Consider the following 23,917-nt stretch of genomic DNA (forward strand, 5'->3'; position numbering starts at 1 on the left):
TTCAACCTGACTGAAATCGCCCCAAAAGAGGGGGAGCCATTTGAAGCACGACTTTAGCCTGATTCGACATTTAGTGGCAGTGTGGCACTGTGGCAGATCAGACGTATAGATTACAACACTGATAACTACTGTTGCCGTGATATAATTGATTAGAAAAAAAATCCCTTCCTTTTCCCGTTTGGCAGTGCGTCGCCCATATCGCCCTATTGAACAGGCCGCCCCTGACCGTAACCAAACAAACATTGTAGATTAGAAATTATAGGAATTAACAGTAAACGTCCTACTGGTGATATATGTAATGGGGAATTAATAGACACTAACAATCAAAACGCAAACAATTCACACAATGAAGTTATGAAACAATGAATGCACAAATTGGCGGGAGACCACGCATTTCTCCCATTCTTCTCTGCAGATCCTCTCAAGCGCTGTCAGGTTGGATGTGGAGCGTCACTGCACAGCTATTTTCAGGTCTCTCCAGAGATGTTCGATTGGGCTCTGGCTGGGCCACTCAAGGACATTCAGAGACTTCTCCCGAAGCCACTACTGCGTTGTCTTCGCTGTGCGCTTAGGGTCGTTGTCATGTTGGAAGGGGAGCCTTAGCCCCAGTCGGAGGTCCTGAGCACTCTAGAGCAGGTTTTCATCAAGGATCTCTCTGTACTTTGCTCAGTTCATCTTTCCCTCGGTAGACCGTCATTGTAATTAATAATTTGTTCTTAACTGACTTTCCTAGTTAAATCAAGGTTAAATAAATAAATAAAAATACTCTCCCAGTCCCTGCCGCTGAAAAACATCCCCACAGCATGATGCTGCCACCACAATGCTTCACCATAGGGATGGTGCCAGCTTTCCTCCAGACGTGACGCTTGGCATTCAGGCCAAAAAGTTCAATCTTGGTTTCATCAGACCAGAGAATCTTGTTTCTCATGGTCAGAGTCCTTTAGGTGCCTTTTGGCAAACTCCAAGCGGGCTCTCATGTGTGTTTTACTGAGGAGTGGCTTCCATCTGGCCACTCTACCATAAAGGCCTGATTGGTGGAGTGCTGCAGAGATGATTGTCCTTCTGGAAGGTTCTCCCATCTCCACAGAGGAACTCTGGAGCTCTGTCAGAGTGACCATCGGGTTCTTGGTCACCTCCCTGACCAAGGCCCTTCTCCCCCGATTGCTCAGTTTGGCCGGAAGGCCAGCTCTAGGAAGAGTCTTGGTGGTTCCAAACTTCTTCCATTTAAGAATGATGGAGGCCACTGTGTTATTGGGAACCTTCAATGCTGCAGATCTTTTTTGGTACCCTTCCCCAGATCTGTGCCTCGACACAATCCTGTCGTCTCGGAGCTCTACGGACAATTCCTTCGACCTCATGGCTTAGTTTTTTCTCTGACATGCACTGTCAACTGTGGGACCTTATATAGACAGGTGTGTGCCTTTCCAAAGTATGTCCAATCAATTGGATTTACCACAGGTGGACTCCAATCAAGTTGTAGAAACAGCTCAAGGATGATAAATGGGAACAGGATGCACCTGAGCTCAATTTTGAGTCTCATAGCAAAGGGTCTGAATAAAATGCAAATTAATTACTTTAAAATCATACAATGTGATTTTCTGGATTTTTGTTTTAGATTCCGTCTCTCACAGTTGAAGTGTACATATGATAAAAATTACAGACCTCTACATGCTTTGTAAGTAGGAAAACCTTCAAAATCGGCAGTGTATCAAATACTTGTTCTCCCCACTGTGTATATTTGTTCTCCCCACTGTGTATATATATATATACACAGTGGGGAGAACAAGTATTTGATACACTGCCGATATATATATATATATTTACTACTGTTTGAAAAAATATATATATTGGTCGACCAACAGCCTATCGACCAAACAATCGACCAGTCGAATAATTGGGGTCAGCCCTAATAAGTACACACACATACAGTTGGTTGATCATTAGGTGGGGCAGGTTTAGGGGTCAAAAAGCTTTCCCGTGTAACATTACGTACTTTGGAAACACAATTATCCAACAACTTCTTATCATAACCCTTGGAGGCAAACCAATCACATAAAGTGGTGGCTTGTTTTTCAAATTCATTGTATTATCATCTCCAACATGATCTCACAAAAGGTATTTCACTCAAGGTTTCCGTAAGAACTCATATTCAGGATTCCTTCTACGTTACTTCACTAGCATTCTCCGCGGAGTTGACATTAAGCGTATGTTTCTGGTTTTCAGGGATACAGTATTTTCAACGTAACTTCTGTTTCCCCTGAAAAACAAAGGTGGGGACTCAGGCATCTTTCTACGCCTGCTACGTTAGGCACTAGAAGCAGCATAAAGATGCACTGGGTTTTAAACCATCTTTATTTGTTAAAAGGAGTACTCCGCTCAAAAATGGATTATGGTCCTTGTAGTTAATTACCATGTTTTCTGCTAAACTATGTAGAATATTGGCCTGTTGGATACTACAACCCCCTACTACATCACACAGTTCGGGCTTGATCTGATTTATCGCTAAAAATTTCTCAACTCATAGGCTAATATTGAGAAAATTAAAGGGTTTTACATTTTATAGTCGGAGTATATGGCATGCTTTAGTTTTAAAAAACTAACCGTGGGAAGCGTGTCGTACAGTGTTTCTCCTGTATTAATTTAGCAGCGGCGCACACCAAAAATATGAAACAGGAAAAAATATAGCGTTGTAATGATAACCGTCTTCTGTTAGATGGAAAGGCTTTCTCAAAAACTTCCCAATTAAATGTTAACTAGCTACAAAGTAGCCTATGACTTACAGTGCCTTCAGACAGTATTCATACCCCTTGACTTATTCCACATTTTGTTGTGTAACAGCCTGAATTCAAAATGGATTCAATCTATTTTTTTCCTCAACCATCTACACACAATACCCCATAATTACAAAGTGAAAACTTGTTTGTACATTTATCTCATTTACATCAAGTATTCACAGCCCTGAGTCAATACTTTGTAGAAGCACCTTTGGCGGCGAATACTGCTTTGAGTTGTCTTGGGTATGTCTGTATCAGCTTTGCACATCTGGATTTTGGGATTTTCTCCCATTCTTTTCTCAAGCTCTGTTAAATTAAAATGGGGAGCGGCGAACAGCAATCTTCAAGTCTTTCCACAGATTTTCAATAAGATTCAAGTCTTGGCTTTGGCTGCGCCACTCAAGGACTTTCACATTATGTTCTGAAGCATTACAGCATTGCTTTGGCTGTATGCTTAGGGTCATTGTCCTGTTGGAATGTAAATGTTTGCCCCCAGTCTAAGGTCATTTGCACTTTGAAGCAGGTTTTCATCAAGAATTTGCCTGTATTAGGCTCCATTAATTGTTCCCTCTATCCTTACCAGTCTTTCTTAACAGAACCTTGTTTTTCTGTGTTCCTATCAACCTTATTTACTATTTTGGTTAATGGCCTTGGTGCCCTGGCCAATGGCCTTGGTGGTCGCTAATCTGTTGACCATTGAAACATGTTATTAATAGGATAATTCTAGTGGTTTAATCCACTAAAATAACAGTTTAGCTCCATAAACCCCATTCATTCACAAAACACACACATATTTTTCGGTATTCTCTATGGCATCTGTTTGGCACTTCCTTTCACAAGTTTTTAGTTAATGTATTGGCAAATAAAGAAACCCTTCCGGTTTTAGTGTCCATCTGCCCGAGTGATTTATGCCCTGAAAAGCACCCAGTTTAAATGTACTAATTGAAAGGAAAACAGTCACAATTGCAACAGGAAACATGGTCTAGTGCAGGGTGGCAAAATTTTAAAAGAAATTGGACCTAAGTCAGAATGTGCAAATCACTGTTGTCAGAGGGGCACAGCTCCCTTTCTGGGGAAAGTAAGTTTATATATTTTTTTTTATATACAAAAAGTTAACTATCCCTTTAAAGGTTGTAAACTAACTTAGGCTAATTTGCGAAGTTCTATCTTGTCTATTTATGACGTTAATGTACGCCAATTATGTACTTTCATCTACAAATACTCATACCTCCCAGACAGTTTCCCTAAACCCTTCAATGGACTATTCCAGGTTAATTCTGAAAACCATCTATATATTTATTTATTTATTTTATTTTTTAGCAGACGCTCTTATCCAGAGTGACTTACATGAGCAATTAGGGTTAAGTGCCTTGCTCAAGGGCACATCGACAGATTTTTCACCTAGTCGGCTCGGGGATTAGAACCAGCGACCTTTCGGTTACTGGCACAATGCTCTTAACCACTAAGCTACCTGCCGCCCTATAAACACAAGACACTGCAATAACCTTCACCCTCCCCACTGCCACACCTCACATAGTCAATTCTCTATCAGATACAGAGGTACCATACTCCGGAATTCTTATCTTCACATTGCCAAAACCTCATCATCCGTCAATAACTTCAAGCGAAGACTGGGGGTCAGCCTGATGAACCAAACTACCCAATATTCCCCTCCATGTAGCCTTACTCTCACACACACACACACACACACACACACACACACACACACACACACACACACACACACACACACACACACAATCAAACATTTTTTCTTGTATACTGAGTATATCATGTACAATTATAATTAATATGCTTTGTTTAACTGACTGAACAAATGTTTTTGTACATATATTTGTGGTGTGGTTTTCATAAGCCCTTTTGGGCTTCCAACCTCACCTGCACACCGTTATTACCAGTTTTTTTTATCTGTACCGTTTTGTCTTTCACTTACTTTCTTTAGTGCGAATAAATAAAACCTAAAAACCTAAAACCTATTTGTTTCCATACTCAATAAATGGTGAAACACTAAATGTGATGTTGTTCTTTGTTCGAATGTATATGCATGAAACGTACATTATGGAAAACATGCCTCACACTAAGTCATAGTTAGTAGTAGAATAATGTATTGGCAAGAATTTGGCACCGTCAACTTTAAGAAGGTTACTAAGAAAGTTCAGCCAGGTCTCCCATGATACAAGTCAGTACTCGACACCCATCCATGTCTAAGGACGTCGGGAGATGACGTGGAAACCGGACACTAGGGGCAACAGTGAGAGCTGTTACCTTCAAGAAGATTTCTGTTTTGCTAGGACGTTGTGGACAGGGATGGCGGATGGGTGTAAGCATCTGCCTCTGATTCCAAAGGTTGCAAGTTTGAATCCAGCAATATTTTTGTTTTAAGCCTATCCCAAACCTTAACCATTCGGAGTTGATGCCTAAATTTAACCTTAAACACTTTGAAATTTGACATTTGGAACAACTTTGAAATTTGACATTTGAGAAACATGGATGAACGTCTAATTCGGACATGAGACTGTGAGAGCTAGTTGGGAAAGTTAGCCTAATCATTTAAACCACCTAAATATATTCACATTCACTTAACATTTAGTATTTGAAAATCAAACATTCATTTCCCAACTGCTTTTTCTATAATCCTGCAGACTATCATTCTCCATACCTTATATTCCAATGCATCAAACATTATGCATGCCCACCATGGTATTGGGCAGCTTCTGACAATTGAGATCTGGTTTAGAAATCAAACTCTGGTCATATTTCAGAGCACAATGTATACATTTTGCCCAGCTGTTTTTAGAGAATATTGTATTGCAAGGTATATGTGTAGGATATGCCGTGTTGGCCAATATGCATATGCAGCTGTAATGTTCGTTTTTAAACCTCCATTCTAGCATTCATGACACACACACATCTTTCTATCTACATGCTTTTATTTGGGTTTCTATGCAAATTATATGACTGAATGTTTCTTTAAGCTAGTTACTTGAAATGAAATATAACCATGCCAACACATGATTCAAACATTTAATTCACCAACAGAGAGATAACTCATTAAACACTGGCTTCCTGAGCTGGCAAATTGACATTTACAGTAGCTGGCTAGGCTAGTCAAATTAACATTAGCTAGCTTTCAATAAATTGGCTAAGTGGTCAACGGAGTTAACCCTTCATATGGTCAAGACAATTCTAATTGCAAGCTGTATTTTTCAAGTGCACTCTAAAACAGATATTTATCTTATTTCAGTCATAACAGACAGCAGCTTGAGTTCTCACGTGAGGCTGTGTTTCAATGACTGTATATCTGTGTTTACATCTTAGATAGAAGCAGGCCATTGGCTGCCTTCATCACGAGGGGTAAGTATGGGAGTTCTGATTGGTTCCAAGTTTATCCGTTTGGCAAATTTGCCTGTGCAGACAGTGTTGAAATATACTTTTTATGAAAATGTGCAAGACTTGAAGGTGCAATTTTTTAAATAGTCATTATAACAATGTTTCACTGTGATGTACAAACAAATCTGCTCCCTAGAAGGAGATCAATCAACTTCACGTTTTTCGGCTTTTGGCCCACCACATAGAAAGTTGAGGCATTCCATAATGGATGCCTCAGAAGAATCTGCGGAATTTTTTGGCAAAATACAAATCACCAACGACAAACTCTACAGGAAGACCAAAAGCCAGCATCACATACCAAATCAAGATAAGAAGAATGCGGTAGCTTGTCCATGTTTTCCGGATGGAGCAGGATAGCATCCCAAAAATTGCCCTAAGGTGGACCACCAGGGAAAAGAAAACCTGGGAGACCTAAAACTACCTGGCGCAGAACTGTGACGGACGAGCTGGCCAAGATGAACCTCTCGTGGGGTGAGGCGCAACACGTGGCCAAGGACAGAGAGTGGTGGAAGGAACTCATTGTAGCCCTATGTCCCATAGGGGATGAAGAGGAGTAAGTAGGTATAATGTAGATTGTCAATCGATTAAACCCAAAAGGTTGTAACACTACAATAACAACGTAATATTGCTGCTAATACCTCTGGACCTTTCATCAGAGGGCAATGCGATAAAATCCCAGGTGTGCCACTGCTGCTATATCCTAGAGGTAAGGATAACTACATTACACTTGTAAAAAGCCTGTATTGGGGTAAGGGGGTAAGGCAATTTATCTGTTAACTTGCACTCCCATTCGCTTCCATGTAAATAATTATTTTGGCTTATGGCACTGCATCCACACATGCAACTGACCTGTGTTACTAGAGTTCACGTGTGAGCGATAACGTTTCCTAGAAGTGGCGTGCCACTTAACAGTGGCGTCGAAAGGAGCCAAATATTTGCCTCGTCTTATTTCATGTTTAAGACAGCAGTAACACAAGGCGGGATTCTAAACAGATGTCTTTTTCCATACACTCGTCCATACCTTACATAAGTTCCACACGTAGGCTAATGCTGATACACATTTTCCGTCCTTTCAATTACTTTAAATTGGTATGCAGTAATCTACGATAATTGGGTGGAGTGCTTTCAGTAGAGGGTAATGATGTTATTCCATGATGCTGGTTGAGTTGTTCAGTCTCAGTGGATGGAGATCAGAAGATAATGCCATTTATGATTTGTTTTACTGGCATGTGAACGTGCATCTGGATGTTGTTAGAAAATAAAGAAAAAGGAAAGGGGGATACCTAGTCAGTTGTACAACTGAATGCATTCAACTGAAACGTGTCTTCCGCATTTAATCCAACCCCTCTGAATCAGAGAGGTGCGGGGGGCTGCCTTAATCGACATCCATGTCTTCGGCGCCCGGGGAACAGTGGGTTAACTGCCTTGCTCAGGGGCAGAACGACAGATTTGTACCTTGTCAGCTCGGGGATTCGATTTTTTCGAAAGTCCCTAATGGCAGTACGACGTGCATTGCTTATCTTAGATTTTTTTCAGATTAAAACAATTCTACACTATTAGGAAAGCACAAAGGTGAATGACCTCTCTCTGAATCATGAGTCACGCAGACCCTATTACAGTGTACTGTGCTATACAGATACCACCGAAAATCATGTCCTCTCAACCGTGGAAAGGCAATTAAAGCAGGGTCACAAAATGTAAGATTTGTGTAACTTTTCTTATAAGATGTTCTATTGCATTTTCTGAATTGTATTCATATATCTGTTTCGTTCTCCTACATCTTATTTATTCTTAGTCGAAACCACAACAAAACGACATACTAGAACATGTTAATAATTTATATACTGAACAAAAATATAAATGCAACATGTAAAGTGTTGGTCCCATGTTTCCTGAGCTGAAATAAAAGATACCATACGCACAAAAAGCTTATTTCTCTCATATTTTGTGCACACATTTGTTTACATCCCTGTTAGTAAGCATTTCTCCTTTGCCAAGATAATCCATCCACCTGACAGGTGTGGCATATCAAGAAGCTGATTAAACAGCATGATCATTACACAGGTGCACCTTGTGCTGGGGGCAATAAAAGGAGACTCTAAAATGTGCAGTTTGGTCAAACAACACAATGCCACAGATGTCTCAAGTTTTGAGGGGGGTGCAATTGGCAAGCTGACTGCAGGAATGTCCACAAGAGCTGTTGCCAGAGAATGTATAGTTAATTTCTCTACCATAAGCCGCTTCCAACATCGTTTTAGAGAATTTGCCAGTACGTCCAACCTCACAAACGCAGACCACGTGTAACCACGCCAGCCCTCCACATCCAGCTTCTTCACCTGCGGGATCGTCTGAGACCAACCACCCGGACAGCTGATGACACTGAGTATTTCTGTCATGTGAAATCCATAGACTTGGGCCTAATGAATTTATTTCAATTGACTGATTTCCTTATATGAACTGTAACTCAGTAAAATCGTTGAAATTGTTGCATGTTGCGTTTATATTTTTGTTCCGTATAATTCAAGAAATGTTTGATACATCTGAAATGTGGCCCATCTTATGCACTTGCTGCTTAAGATTTTCCTGACATCTTGATTACGAACAAGCCGCACCAGACGGGCGAGACAGAGGACAGGGTTAGTGTGTGTCCACATACAGCATATTAAGTTCAATGTATTAACCGTCTGACAAGCAAAAAACCTTTGAGTGCTCAAGATGCATGGCATACTTTGGAAAAAGGGGAGATATTTCATGCAGAATACCTGTTTTACAGTGGAAAATATTGACCATGTAACCTAGTAATCAGATGCAGTCTGGAAAATATAAACATAGCTCATATTAACAATTCTCTGTCTGGGTAGCAACATGAATAAGCCAAGCAAAATTTCCAGGGCCATAATTTACACATGCAAGTGACAGGTCAATCATTCTTTTTTTTGCCTTGCTAATAATAACAAATGGAAACTGCTTCGAAGGTAAAGTCTGGAAACTCACTTCTTTCGGTCCTCCTCCCCCAGGTTTTTCCATCTCTCCTGCACGGCAGTGGTGATGTCCTGGAGGCTTGCTGCGGGCTTCTCCTGGAGAACCTCTGCCCGGGTCTCCCTCTCAAACAGGGCGGCAGGGGACAGGGGGGTCCTCACGGCACGGCTACTGATCAGGTTGTAGGCCATCAGTGCCACACGTTTCTCTGTTATAGTGTTGAACACCTTTTTGCAAGGGCTGCTCTGACCCTTGAACTCGACCAGGCCCAGGTCACTGCTGCATCAGGTGGGCAGGTGGACCTTGACCCCTGTGGAGGGGTCTGTCAGAGCCGTGCCTCGGCTTCAACTCACTGCTGATAACTGCTCAACGTCTTTGCCTTTGTTAGAATCTTGGTCATGGTTGTTGAGCCTCTCCAGGCCTTTGGCCGGTCCTGGATTTGTTATCTCGGTGCAGGTCAAAGCAATGTCATCTTCCAATAGAGGAAAAGTCCGGTCATTTGGTTGACTATCCAGTCTTCAGAGGAAGAGGAGGAGCTGCCTCCATCATCTTCTCCAGTGACTGGTGGAGCCTCAGCAGGAGACCCAGACCCAGGGCCATACAAGGAAACCAAGAGCGTCTCCACTGCAGCCAGAACAGCCTCCTGACAGTCACAGTCTCAGTGAGAAATAACAACACACTAATGCCCATGCTGTTCACTTTCCCTTTCTTTTTTACAGGCAGTGGCTGTGCAACCAGGTAACTGTTCATTTAGTTTATGCAGTTAATTACAGCACTGGTCAGCTCCTCCTATTTCAAATGGTGTTGCTAAGGAACTGATTGGCAACTTACTGTTTACTGTCAGCACTTTCTATTTTTATCAAATAAAATCAATGAAGTTGTTTTGAGGACATAAATTAGATAGTTGACCAGATGGACAAAGGGACTAGCCAAAGCAAGTAAATTGATTCCTTGCTGTACAGTAGAGGCTACATGTAGGGATATCATGAATTTGCTAAATGGATCTTGCATCGCATATTTGCAGTTGAAACGGTGAGAAAGCTGAAAGGGCTAAATTGACTGGTAACTGGTTCTGCAGCTCCTGCCCGTTTTTGTACATCTTTTGAACAACATCCCCCAATCATACTTTGTTTCCCCTTAGTTCTGTATTCTTTCAACCAAACCGGTTTCAAATACGGAACCTTGTTTTGGAGTAGAATCTGGGTCTTGTCGGGGGTCAGGTTGACGTCTACAGTGGATGTGGGAACAGTGATGTTGAGCATCATAGTGGGATAATGGCTGCGGGCAGAGTCTGCCGGGTACTGAGCCAAGTAGTGTTGCCGGACCACCTGATGGTCAAACAGAGAGAACGTATCAGAACTGCAGTGATACTATGAGCAATGCTTCACAGTGACAGTGTTGTAGCATTTACATAACAAAGTGACTTTATCAATGACAGAGAGAGCTACATTTGGGATAACAGACAGGCCTATGTGATGACAAAGTGATACTTGAGAGGACCACAATGGAAATAAGCTTTCAGGTTTTATTGTGTATGCATTGCTGTCTTCAGCTGGAGTGGCTTTACATATGTATTTTTAATCTTCGGCTAAATAAAATAAAATACTACTGGGTGTGCTTCTAAAAACATTTCAAATTATGAATGTGGTCTATGACTTCCTTGGATGACTTCTGTGAATGTAGGGTAAATGAAGAGTGAATGTAACATGTGAATACTCACTGCACAACTAAAGGAAGAGAACAAATATTTTTGACTGAAGTGTGAGATCCACATCTAAAATACTTTGTGTCCAAGCAATTTGAGAAGCTATTGTTTATAGAACAACTCTATCACATCGGCTTCAGATTTTCTTTACCCAAACCACAACAAACATCTGAAACACATGTACAGGTCGATCATTCACAAAGATAAATGTTTTGCTGGGGTTACTGGAGCTTGCTAAAGAGCAATTCATACCAGGTTTGGGGAAGAATCCATCTATCACAATCTGTTAAAAGAAATAAAACCAACATAATAACTGAGGAACAATTTCAGTGCAAAACAAAATTATATTTTCTATATTTGTATTTTGGTCCCACTTCATACCAAGTGGCTCTGCCTATTAACATGCATATTACACAGGAAGGCAGAATGTCATCTACACCTTTTTACATAGCTACTGTAGTTGCAAACATGCTTTTTGCATAATTTGTAACAATATGTTAAGCAGTAGTAAGAAAAGCAGTAGTCCGACTCAGAAACAGGAAAAATATTGACATCAAACTAATTTAAATTCGTATGTACATGGAAGGTAAAAAATGTTTAATACAAAGATACAGAAAGAACAAACTCTCAGCTTTAGGCACATACGGCAGATTTAAACAGGGTGTCAGCAACGTATCTGTCATTTAAATACCATGTAAAAAATACAGACGTGCCAAAGGGATAGTTCACCCAAATGTCTAAATGACTTATTTGTTCCCTTCTATGGCCAAGGAGAGACAGTTCTCTGTGCTTTCGCTGTTTACCTAGGCATGGCACTGTCACCAACCGCTAACTTCAACCTTTTCTTACCAGAAACCAGACACCCAATATTAACATGTTTAAAATGTCATGCCCAAATCATGCTAAAATAACTTCAAACCAAGTCGTTGAGCAATATAATCTCATGGACTTTGAGATTTTAAAAAGTACACTATGAAATCGATTCATGTCGGATCCTCAAGGGTTTTAAATCTTAAAGTATTCACTATTTTTTTTTTTTACAGAAACAAATCACACGCTGTTGACACTTGGAAAATGTTTGAACAACCAATGACGTCTAACTGCTGTTGCCTTATAAATTCTAAGAAAACAGTTTGTTGGCGGCATGCGATAGACAGAAGTGTAGACAGAAGTGTTGGCGAAAAGAGAAACAGCCCCAAATTACTCAATTAGCCACCATGTACTGCATGACTCGGGAAAACAATTCCAAATGAACAAGCTTTGCAGTTAACGAGCATCAACTGGAGTTTTAACAAACTCTCTAATTACTGGCATTGAGACCTTGACAATAGCTGTGTACATGACATATACTTTGCCATTACAACATTTGTCAATTACTGTGATACAGTTGATCCTGCCTGCTGACTGCCTGGCCATGAATGAGCCCTATTATTCCAGGCTGAGTCGTGTAGAGGCATCTGGGCCTCATTGGCAGCAGTGTTCACTGCCACAGGACCCTGCTCTGGTAATTAGAAAAGCAGAACAGCAAAAGTGACCCTTTGACACATTTAAAGCTAAGCCTCTTGAAAACTCTCGATTTGTCCACTCAATCAAGGAGTATGGACTTCTTTATAAAAAACGATTTTGTATACAAAATTTGTTAAACAATTTTGTCTTGCCTAAAGTGATGAAATACTTGAGAAAGATAATAGGCACCAGAGATCAAGGAAAATAACAAAACAAACCAAGTGAGAACTCTCTCTGAGGTTTGTGAAATCTGCAAGAAGACCTAGATAAATCTGCAAAACAGAGGTCCTAGGATTGACACAATGTCCTAGGATTGATGCAAACCTTTCTCAGTTGACATGAGCAATAGGCCTGGGCTGTGTTCCCAAGTCTGTCTGCACACATCTTCACGTGTCACACCCATGAGCCCGGAACTGGAACACATCTTGGCTTGGTGTCCTACCTGATGAGTGATCATCTTTTCCTGGCTAATAACTGATTATTCAAGCAGATCTCTCACCGCACAAATTAACAGGGTGGGACATTCTAAGAATTGTTGAGAGAAAAATACAATAAACTGGTACACAAAAACATTTCCTTATCTGGCAAATGATGTTCATGAGCCAGACCTATGGCTAATATTATATAAAAGGCAATAGAGGAACCAACTGCGAAGAAGTAGTTCCAGGGACACATTGTTTTGTTTTAGATTGGCACACTGCTCATTTTAATGAGCAATACAAAACTTCTCATAACTTCTAAACACATAGTAAATGAAAAGCCATTTCATTGATGCAACACTGTTTGAGGTTTTGTGGGTACATGTGGTTTCCTCTCGTTGAGCTCATTATCTACTCATTATGTCAGGTTATGAGAGCACCAATGGCACCTTTGCCCAAAAGGGCATGGTTGTGTGTTGTCACGTTGCCAAAATAAGTGTAACATTTTGTTCCACAAGGGGCATGGCTCCTACATCAACTTGCCAGAGTTGTGTGTGGAATCTTTGAACTGGATTCCGTGATCGCTAAGCTTCGGCCAGAGAAGGGGGAGGCAATAAGTGTTCTTTCATTGCTACAGGGAGTAGAGGACAAAGGTCAAAGGTCCTTGTCATAAATGGGCTCCAGAGTCCTGCTGCAAAATAACAACAAAGGAAATGGGGGAAAAGGGACTTGTGCTCCATATCTGTCAGGCCACATTAGCCGGGAGATGCACGGCAGGTAGCAGCCACACAACGCCTACCGTGACCAAGCAGAAACTTAACGCTCCACAGCCAACTCAATTACCAGCAGCAAAGCAAATCTCTCTCACACAGAAGGAGAAAAGGGCATGGACATAGCTGCCCAACAGCCAGCCAACATCATACACTGGCTTGAAATCAAGAGTTCTTGATGCAGCCATTTTACAAGCCTGCGGTCTAGTATTTCTCTTGGGTTTTTCACTTGCAGTCAGTCACACAGACAGTGGTGGACCCGTTGGTTCTGCAGCTCAACCACCACCATCCAGAGAAAGGTTCATACAGACTGTGGAACACACCCAGGGTATGGGGAGAAGGTCTCTGGGACCCCTGGTGTTGGCCAAGACTGGAGGGCAGTGGGAGGACGAGTGGCTGGGTGCCAGTGCAGCCGTGCTGTCTCTCTATGACGCTGGGCCATCCACATGCACCACGGGCCACACATTAGACACGCCCTATCTTTAATGGTGCCCAGTTTTGCATCACTAATTGTACTCTTGGTTAGGGGAAATTGCCAATCTCAGGCCACTTATTGTAAAACAAAACAATATGACTGTGATATGTACTTTTGGGAGAATTGAATCAATAAAATAGTAATTGGTGTCATTGAGCACTGCAGGAGAGGACAGTACTGCAAGACCAGCAATATTTAAGTCAAGCTTTGTGTGGACACCTTCAAGAACAGCTGCCATCAATGTAATTGTCTGCATCATTTCCAATCCCCATATATATTTTTGGTAAATATACACACTACCAGTCAAAAGTTTGGACACACCTACTCATTCAAGGGTTTTTCTTAATTTTTACTATTTTTTACATTGTAGAATAATAGTGAAGACATCAAAACTATGAAATAACACATATGGAATCATGTAGTAACCAAATAAGTGTCAAATAGCCACCCTTTGCCTTGATGACAGCTTTGCCAGGGCCATGACTGAGTGATGCTGGTGTTTGACTGACCTCTGGTTGTTCTTTTTGATGGTGGACGGAAAGCAGGTGGTCCCCAGCGTTGGTCCCCAGCGTTGGTCCCCAGCGTAGCCATGAGAGCCATCCTGTGATCGGACACCTTGGCCTTCTGCCACACCACCACATGCAAGAAAATGCAGCAGCTTATTTTCAGTCCGCCTAAAAAAAGACCACCTGCCGGACCTCGTAATCAAAACAGCAGACACTGACCACCAATCAAAACCTCTCCTCTAGCACTTCCCTTACCTGTGTGGAGGCATGAGAGTCGCTCGGAGAGAGGTTCACTATAGCCCTATTCGCAATGGACTTGCATTACTATAGAACGTAGGTTATGTAATTATTACCCCAGCATGTCTGTTTTTCCAGAGGATGATTCGGACAGGATTAGTTTTACCAAATTGCTCCCTGTAATTCATTTTTCCCGTTATGACTGAAGCCTGGAGGCTGTACTAGGCGTGAAGATATTTCAACTTGTCTAGGGATAGCCTAATATTGGCTTTCAATTGGGAGAATGTCAAAATAATATCAATAAGAACCATGAACTGTATGCAGACATTTAATTAACTGACGTATTTGGCAATTTATCAATTAATTGGTACAATAACATCCGCTTAATCTTTAAAAGAGTAAAAAGCTGATATATGACAAAACAGATCATTCATCTGTAGGCTACGTGCATAGCATTTTGTTTTAAGCATCAATTTGTTCCCATGTTCTAATCCAAACTGCAAGCAGCACCTGTTAAACACAGTAATACCCCTAAGTATTATCAGAGGACCTTGGCGACTGCATGGCAAAAAACAGTAGGTTATTCTGGCTGGAATTATTACTCTCCAGTCATGTGAAAATTATTGACATGGCATATTCGCACGGATGTGGTGTTTTGTGCTGTGCACTTAATTACATTACCTGACCTCCCCCAGTAAAACTAATCCCGCCCGAATAGGGCTTACAGTGGGGAAAAAAAGTATTTAGTCAGCCACCAATTGTGCAAGTTCTCCCACTTAAAAAGATGAGAGAGGCCTGTAATTTTCATCGTAGGTACACGTCAACTATGACAGACAAAATTAGAATTTTTTTTCCAGAAAATCACATTGTAGGATTTTTAATTAATTAATTTGCAAATTATGGTGGAAAATAAGTATTTGGTCAATAACAAAAGTTTCTCAATACTTTGTTATATACCCTTTGTTGGCAATGACACAGGTCAAACGTTTTCTGTAAGTCTTCACAAGGTTTTCACACACTGTTGCTGGTATTTTGGCCCATTCCTCCATGCAGATCTCCTCTAGAGCAGTGATGTTTTGGGGCTGTCGCTGGGCAACACAGACTTTCAACTCCCTCCAAAGATTTTCTATGGGGTTGAGATCTGGAGACTGGCTAGGCCACTCCAGGACCTTGAAATGCATCTTACGAAGCCACTCCTTCGTTGCCCGGGCGGTGTGTTTGGGATCATTGTCATGCTGAAAGACCCAGCCACGTTTCATCTTCAATGCCCTTGCTGATGGAAGGAGGTTTTCACTCAAAATCTCACGATACATGGCCCCATTCATTCTTTCCTTTACACGGATCAGTCGTCCTGGTCCCTTTGCAGAAAAACAGCCCCAAAGCATGATGTTTCCACCCCCATGCTTCACAGTAGGTATGGTGTTCTTTGGATGCAACTCAGCATTCTTTGTCCTCCAAACACGACGAGTTGAGTTTTTACCAAAAAGTTCTATTTTGGTTTCATCTGACCATATGACATTCTCCCAATCCTCTTCTGGATCCTCCAAATGCACTCTAGCAAACTTCAGACGGGCCTGGACATGTACTGGCTTAAGCAGGGGGACACGTCTGGCACTGCAGGATTTGAGTCCCTGGCGGCGTAGTGTGTTACTGATGGTAGGCTTTGTTACTTTGGTCCCAGCTCTCTGCAGGTCATTCACTAGGTCCACCCGTGTGGTTCTGGGATTTATGCTCACCGTTCTTGTGATCATTTTGACCCCACGGGGTGAGATCTTGCGTGGAGCCCCAGATCGAGGGAGATTATCAGTGGTCTTGTATGTCTTCCATTTCCTAATAATTGCTCCCACAGTTGATTTCTTCAAACCAAGCTGCTTACCTATTGCAGATTCAGTCTTCCCAGCCTGGTGCAGGTCTACAATTTTGTTTCTGGTGTCCTTTGACAGCTCTTTGGTCTTTGCCATAGTGGAGTTTGGAGTGTGACTGTTTGAGGTTGTGGACAGGTGTCTTTTATCCTGATAACAAGTTCAAACAGGTGCCATTAATACAGGTAACGAGTGGAGGACAGAGGAGCCTCTTAAAGAAGAAGTTACAGGTCTGTGAGAGCCAGAAATCTTGCTTGTTTGTAGGTGACCAAATACTTATTTTCCACCATAATTTGCAAATAAATTCATAAAAAATCCTACAATGTGATTTTCTGGGGAAAAAATTCTCAATTTGTCTGTCATAGTTGACGTGTACCTATGATGAAAATTACAGCCCTCTCTCATCTTTTTAAGTGGGAGAACTTGCACAATTGGTGGCTGACTAAATACTTTTTCCCCCCACTGTATGTGTCATCTGTTCTAAAAAGGCCTAAACCAGACCAGAGGAGTTTGGGGAGAGCCAGAGAACAAGCTAGTGGGCACTGATGCGTATGTCAGGTCACAAACTGTGAGAGCAGTTCTACTGAATAAAGGGACACTACTTCACACCATTCCCAAATCAACATGTTGTCTGAGCATATTATCAATGTACACTACATAATGAAAGCAGATAACCAGTGACCACAAGGTTACACAATCTTCCTCATCTCTGTGCAACCTCCACCGAGGCTTGGATTGCTCTGCTTCATGTCAGATGTACAGTGCATTCGGAAAGTATTCAGACCGCTTGAGTTTATCCACATTTTGTTACGTTACAGCCTTATTCTAAAATAGATTCAGTAAAACATTTTCCTATTCAATCTACACCCAATACCCCATAATGACAAAGCGAAAACTGGTTTAAAAAATAACAACTGAAATACCTTATTTACATACAGTACCAGTCAAAAGCTTGGACACACCTACTCATTCAACATTTTTTCTTTATTTTTACATTGTAGAATAATAGTGAAGACATCAAAACTATGAAATAACACATGGAATCATGTACAGTGAGGGAAAAAAGCATTTAATCCCCTGCTGATTTTGTACGTTTGCCGACTGACAAATAAATGATCAGTCTATAATTTTAATGGTAGGTTTATTTGAACAGTGAGAGACAGAATAACAACAACAAATTCCAGAAAAACGCATGTCAAAAATGTTATAAATTGATTTGCATTTTAATGAGGGAAAGAGGTATTTGACCCATCTGCAAAACATGACTTAGTACTTGGTGGCAAAACCCTTGTTGGCAATCACAGAGGTCAGTCGTTTCCTGTAGGTGGCCACCAGGTTTGCACACATCTCAGGAGGGATTTTGTCCCACTCCTCTTTGCCGTCATTAAGGTTTCGAGCCTGATGTTTGGCAACTCGAACCTTCAGCTCCCTCCACAGATTTTCTATGGGATTAAGGTCTGGAGACTGGCTAGGCCACTCCAGGACCTTAATGTGCTTCTTCTTGAGCCACTCCTTTGTTGCCTTGGCCGTGTGTTTTGGGTCATTGTCATGTTGGAATACCCATCCACGACCCATTTTCAATGCCCTGGCTGAGGGAAATGTGATGGTACATGGCGGAGGGAGATTGACAGGCGGAGGGAGATTGACAGGCCGAGGGAGATTGACAGGTCTTTTGTGTTTCTTCCATTTGCGAATAATCGCACCAACTGTTGTCACCTTCTCACCAAGCTGCTTGGCGATGGTCTTGTAGCCCATTCCAGCCTTGTGTAGGTCTACAATCTTGTCCCTGACATCCTTGGAGAGCTCTTTGGTCTTGGCCATGGTGGAGAGTTTGGAATCTGATTGATTGATTGCTTCTGTGGACAGGTGTCTTTTATACAGGTAACAAACTGAGATTAGGAGCACTCCCTTTAAGAGTGTGCTCCTAATCTCAGCTCATTACCTGTATAAAAGACACCTGGGAGCCAGAAATCTTTCTGATTGAGAGGGGGTCAAATACTTATTTCCCTCATTAAAATGCAAATCAATTTATAACATTTTTGACATGCGTTTTTCTGGATGTTTTTGTTGTTATTCGGTCTCTCACTGTTCAAATAAACCTACCATTAAAATTATAGACTGATCATTTCTTTGTCAGTGGGCAAATGTACAAAATCAGCAGGGGATCAAATACTTTTTTCCCTCACTGTAGTAACCAAAAAAAGTGTTAAACAAATCAAAATATATTTTATATTTGAGATTCTTCAAATAGCCACCCTTTGCCTTGATGACAGCTTTGCACACTCTTGGCATTCTCTCAACCAGCTTCACCTGGAATGCTTTTACAACAGTCTTGAAGGAGTTCCCACATATGCTGAGCACTTGTTGGCTACTTTTCCTTCACTCTGCCGTCCGACTCATCCCAAACCATCTCAACTGGGTTGAGGTCAGAGGATTGTGGAGGCCAGGTCATCTGATGCAGCACTACAAATGCCGACCGTATTATCTCCCAAGATAATTTCCTTCAGTTATAGTCACGGCCGTGTATATCCCCCCTCAAGCCAATACCACGACGGCACTCAAAGAACTTCACTGGACTTTATGCAAACTGGAAACCACATATCCTGAGGCTGCATTTATTGTAGCTGGGGATTTTAACAAAGCACATTTTAGGACTAGGCTGCCGCAGTTCTATCAACATATCGACTGTTGTACTCGGGCTGCTAAAATTCTCGACCATTGCTATTCGAACTTCCGGGATGGTTATAAGGCCCTCCCCCGCCCTCCTTTCGGCAAATCTGACCATGACTCCCTTTTGCTCCTTCCTTCCTACAGGTAGAAACTCAAACAGGAAGTACCCGTGCTAAGGACTATTCAACGCTGGTCTGACCAATCGGAATTCACGCTTCAAGATTGTTTTGATCACGCGGACTGGGATATGTTCCGGGTAGCTTGCGAAAATAATTTAGACGAATACACTGAAACAGTGACTGAGTTTATCAGGAAGTGTATAGGAGATGTTGTGCCCACTGTGACTATTAAAACCTACCCTAACCAGAAACTGTGGATAGATGGCAGCATTCTCGCAAAACTGAAAGCGCGAACCACCGCATTTAACCATGGCAAGGTGACTGGGAATATGGCAGAAAACAAACAGTGTAGCTACGCATTCCGCAAGGCAATTAAACAGGCAAAACATCAGTATAGAGACAAAGTGGAGTCGCAATTCAACGGCTCAGACACGAGACGTATGTGGCTGGGTCTACAGACAATCACGGACTACTAAAGGAAAACCAGCCACGTCGCCGACACTGACGTCTTGCTTCTGGACAAGCTAAACACCTTCTTCGCCCGCTTTGAGGATAATACACCGCCACCGACACGGCCCACTACCAAGGACTGTGGGCTCTCCTTCTCCGTGGCCGATGTGAATAAGATATTTAAGCATGTTAACCCCCGCAAGGCTGCCGGCCCAGACGGCATCCCTAGCCGCGTCCTCAGAGCATGAGCAGACCAGCTGGCTGGTGTGTTTACGGACATATTCAATCTCTCCCTATCCCAGTCTGCTGTCCCCACATGCTTCAAGATGGCCACCATTGTTCCTGTCCCCAAGAAAGCAAAGGTAACTGAACTAAATGACTATCGCCCCGTAGCACTCACCTCTGTCATCATGAAGTGCTTTGAGAGACTAGTCAAGGATCATATCACCTCCACCTTACCTGTCACCCTAGACCCACTTAAATTTGCTTACCGCCCCAGTAGATCCACAGACGATGCAATCGCCATCACACTGCACACTGCCCTATCCCATCTGGACAAGAGGAATACCTATGTAAGAATGCTGTTCATTGACTATAGCTCAGCATTCAACACCATAGTACCCTCCAAGCTCATCATTAAGCTCGAGGCCCTGGGTCTGAACCCCGCCCTGTGCAACTGGGTCCTGGACTTCCTGATGGGCCGCCCCCAGGTGGTGAAGGTAGGAAACAACACCTCCACTTCGCTGATTCTCAACACTGGGGCCACACAAGGGAGCGTGCTCAGCCCCCTCCTGTACTCCCTGTTCACCCATGACTGCGTGGCCAAGCACGCCTCCAACTCTTTCATCAAGTTTGCAGATGGCACAACAGTAGTAGTCTTGATTACCAACAATGACGAGACAGTCTACAGGGAGGAGGTGAGGGCTTTGGGAGTGTGGTGCCAGGAAAATAACCTCTCACTCAATGTCAACAAAACAAAGGGAGGTGAGGTGACCAAGAACCCGATGGTCACTCTGACAGAGCTCCAGAGTTCCTCTGTGGAGATGGTAGAACCTTCCAGAAGGACAACCATCTCTGCAGCACTCCACCAATCAGGCCTTTATGGTAGAGTGGCCAGGTGGAAGCCATTCCTCAGTAAAAGGCACATGACAGCCCGCTTGGAGTTTGCCAAAAGGCACCTAAAGGACTCTCAGACCATGAGAAACAAGATTCTCTGGTCTAATGAAACCAAGATTGAACTCTTTGGCCTGAATGCCAAGCGTCACTTCTGGAGGAAACCTAGCACCATCCCTACGGTGAAGCATGGTGGTGGTGGCATCATGCTGTGGTGACTGGGAGTCTAGTCAGGATCGAGAGAAAGAAGAACAGAGCAAAGTACAGAGGGATCCTTGATGAAAACCTGCTCCAGAGCACTCAGGACCTCAGATTGGGGCGAAGGTTCACCTTACAACAGGACAACGACCCTAAGCACACAGCCAAGACAATTCAGGAGTGGCTTCGAGACAAGTCTCTGAATGTCCTTGAGTGGCCCAGCCAGAGCCCGGACTTGAACCCGATCGAACATCTCTGGAGAGACCTGAAAATAGCTATGCAGTGACGCTCCCCATCCAACCTGACAGAGCTTCAGAGGATCTGCAGAGAAGAATATGAGAAACTCCCCAAATACAGGTTAGCCAAGCTTGTAGCGTCATACCCAAGTAGACTCGAGGCTGTAATTGCTGCCAAAGGAGCTTCAACAAAATACTTATGTAAATGTGATATTTCAGTTTCATATTTTTTATAAACATTTATAAAAACATGTTTTTGCTTTGTCATTATGGGGTATTGTGTGTACATTGATGTGGGGGATTTAATCAATTTTAGAATAAGGCTGTAACGTAACAAAATTTGGAAAAAGTCAAGGGGTCTGAATAGTTTCCGAAGGAAATTAGTCCCAGAGAAAAAGAGAACACATATATTCACACCCACGGGGTGGGCTTGTTGTTGATGTGTCCACCAGCGAGTATATCTCCAGGGTGTTGATTTCTGAAAGTATGGTGTCCGCAGCAGCACACGTCTCTGCTATATGAAATATGCAATTTGGTGACTGTAAACGGATCACTCCCGTAAACAGCACTTGGAGAAGCCATGAAACCCAACACAGGCCGAAGTGCAAAGTTTGGGATACAGATATGGCTCCCAAGTGCTGATGCCATGAAATGGGGGTACGCTCCTCCCTTGATGATGTCAGAGTGATTTCAATGAAAAGTATACAGTGGTGTTATTCCTCTGACACCCCTCCCCTAATGTTTTATTCCAAGTGGCCACTGACTGAAACTGAATCTGGGGTTAAGTCTGCAGCCCAGTGTTCTACAGCTTTCTCGGTTTGTCTTCTTTTCTTCCATAATTCAGCTCCAAAGGCATCCACAGTTCACTAAATATGACTACGGGAGGGAGTGGGTTCAGGTCATGGGAAATTGCGCATCTTTTCACTGGCACCACAAAATAATCTCTGTAGTCTGGACAGCGTGCCCAGCAAGAACTGAATGGATTCCTGCACAGCATAAACATGTCAAATTCCCACACAAATTTGATATACTAATTGGTGCGCTGTTAAGTGAGAACCTGCGTAAAAAGAACTTGAATTCTCAAGACACTGCAGTGACAGCATAAGCACTATGTTACTCGTTTTTTTTTAATGATAATTCCATATTTCTCTGCACTACTTTAATGTCTCTCATCTAATCTCCTGGAAAGTTGTGATAAATGGTGGAAAAACTCCTTCTTTACATAGATGTCATATCTAATAAGACTTTACTTTGACAAGCAGAATCTTAGGCTAAATCACGCATTTTCCACAAACTCATAATCTCATTCACAAAATAAACCCACCTGTGCTCAATATATAAACATTTTTGGTGAAATGAAGAAAAATGTCCATTACATTTTGGAGGAAGGCTTTTTGACATGGATATGACGTGTGTTGTGTGGTATGTTAAATACACTGGAACTACTACAGTGCCAGTAACCTTTGAAAGACATGGGCCATTGATGAAGCTCTAACTAATAGCTGAGAGCAGAGAATGAGATAGAGACGTATGGACAAAGAAAAAGGTTCTCTCTTCACGTCAACACTAACGTATCAAATCATTGATGGCATTAATGACGCTTAAGCAGTGATTAATGGAGTTGGTATGCAGGGATGGTTTCACCCATGGAAATGCAGACAGATGAGGACACCTTGTGGTAAGACGTATTAGTGTGTGCAAAAAGATGAATAAACATTGAGAATGAAGTTGTACCTTATTGTGAGTAAGGGTGAGTCTCAGCTCTGGTTTTACAATGGCGTACGCCATGAGAAGGTCCTGCGCCTTCTTCAGCTCCTCCTTGCACTTTCTCGTGTTGACGTAGTACTGCCTCCTCACTGGGATTCTTAAAAAGCTTCAGTGCACAGACTGTGGTACCTGAAAAGACATCAAAGCTCATGTCTACCCATACCATTTTTCTCTGTGATGTATACATAATAAATACTGTTGGAAACTGACTCCTTCATTTCAGTAAAAAGGGCTATGTTAAAACTTGCCCTAGGAGAGAGGGCGTCTGGGAAACGACCCTGCCCGTGAGGTCAAGCGTGTACTGGGTGCCGACGTCATTCTCTGCAGTCTTTGTCGTGACAGCTACCTGGTGGGAGACCACAGGGCAAATCTATCACTGCTGCTTATTACCACTTTGGACTTTTTGAGCAGAATTGAGTGTAAAAGAGAGCTGCTTCTGACCTCTGCCACGGCGCATATGGAGCCCAGGGCCTCTCCTCTGAAGCCATATGTCTCCAGGCGCTCCAGGTCATCGTGGCTGCAGATTTTAGAGGTGTAGTGTTTCACAGCCATCACAGCAGTATCAGCAGCTTTGATACCTGAGCCATTGTCTATGCTTTCTATTCGATCCAGATCCTAATTCTCCTTTTACACATGAAATACATAAAATAGAGAATGTTCAGTATTGTCCCTTCAAAGAGTCTTGAAAGCAGATTTTAGTTTTTTGTGTCATATTAACAC

The 23,917-nt window shown here is 42.4% G+C and overlaps 1 pseudogene; it reads right to left on the reverse strand.

Moving 5' to 3' along the window:
* Positions 1-23,917, reverse strand: part of LOC121536101 — a 46,086-nt pseudogene that overhangs the window by 20,571 nt on the left and 1,598 nt on the right.

This window comes from Coregonus clupeaformis, chromosome 23 (genome assembly GCF_020615455.1).
Source record: "Coregonus clupeaformis isolate EN_2021a chromosome 23, ASM2061545v1, whole genome shotgun sequence".
Classification (NCBI taxonomy): Eukaryota; Metazoa; Chordata; class Actinopteri; order Salmoniformes; family Salmonidae; genus Coregonus; species Coregonus clupeaformis.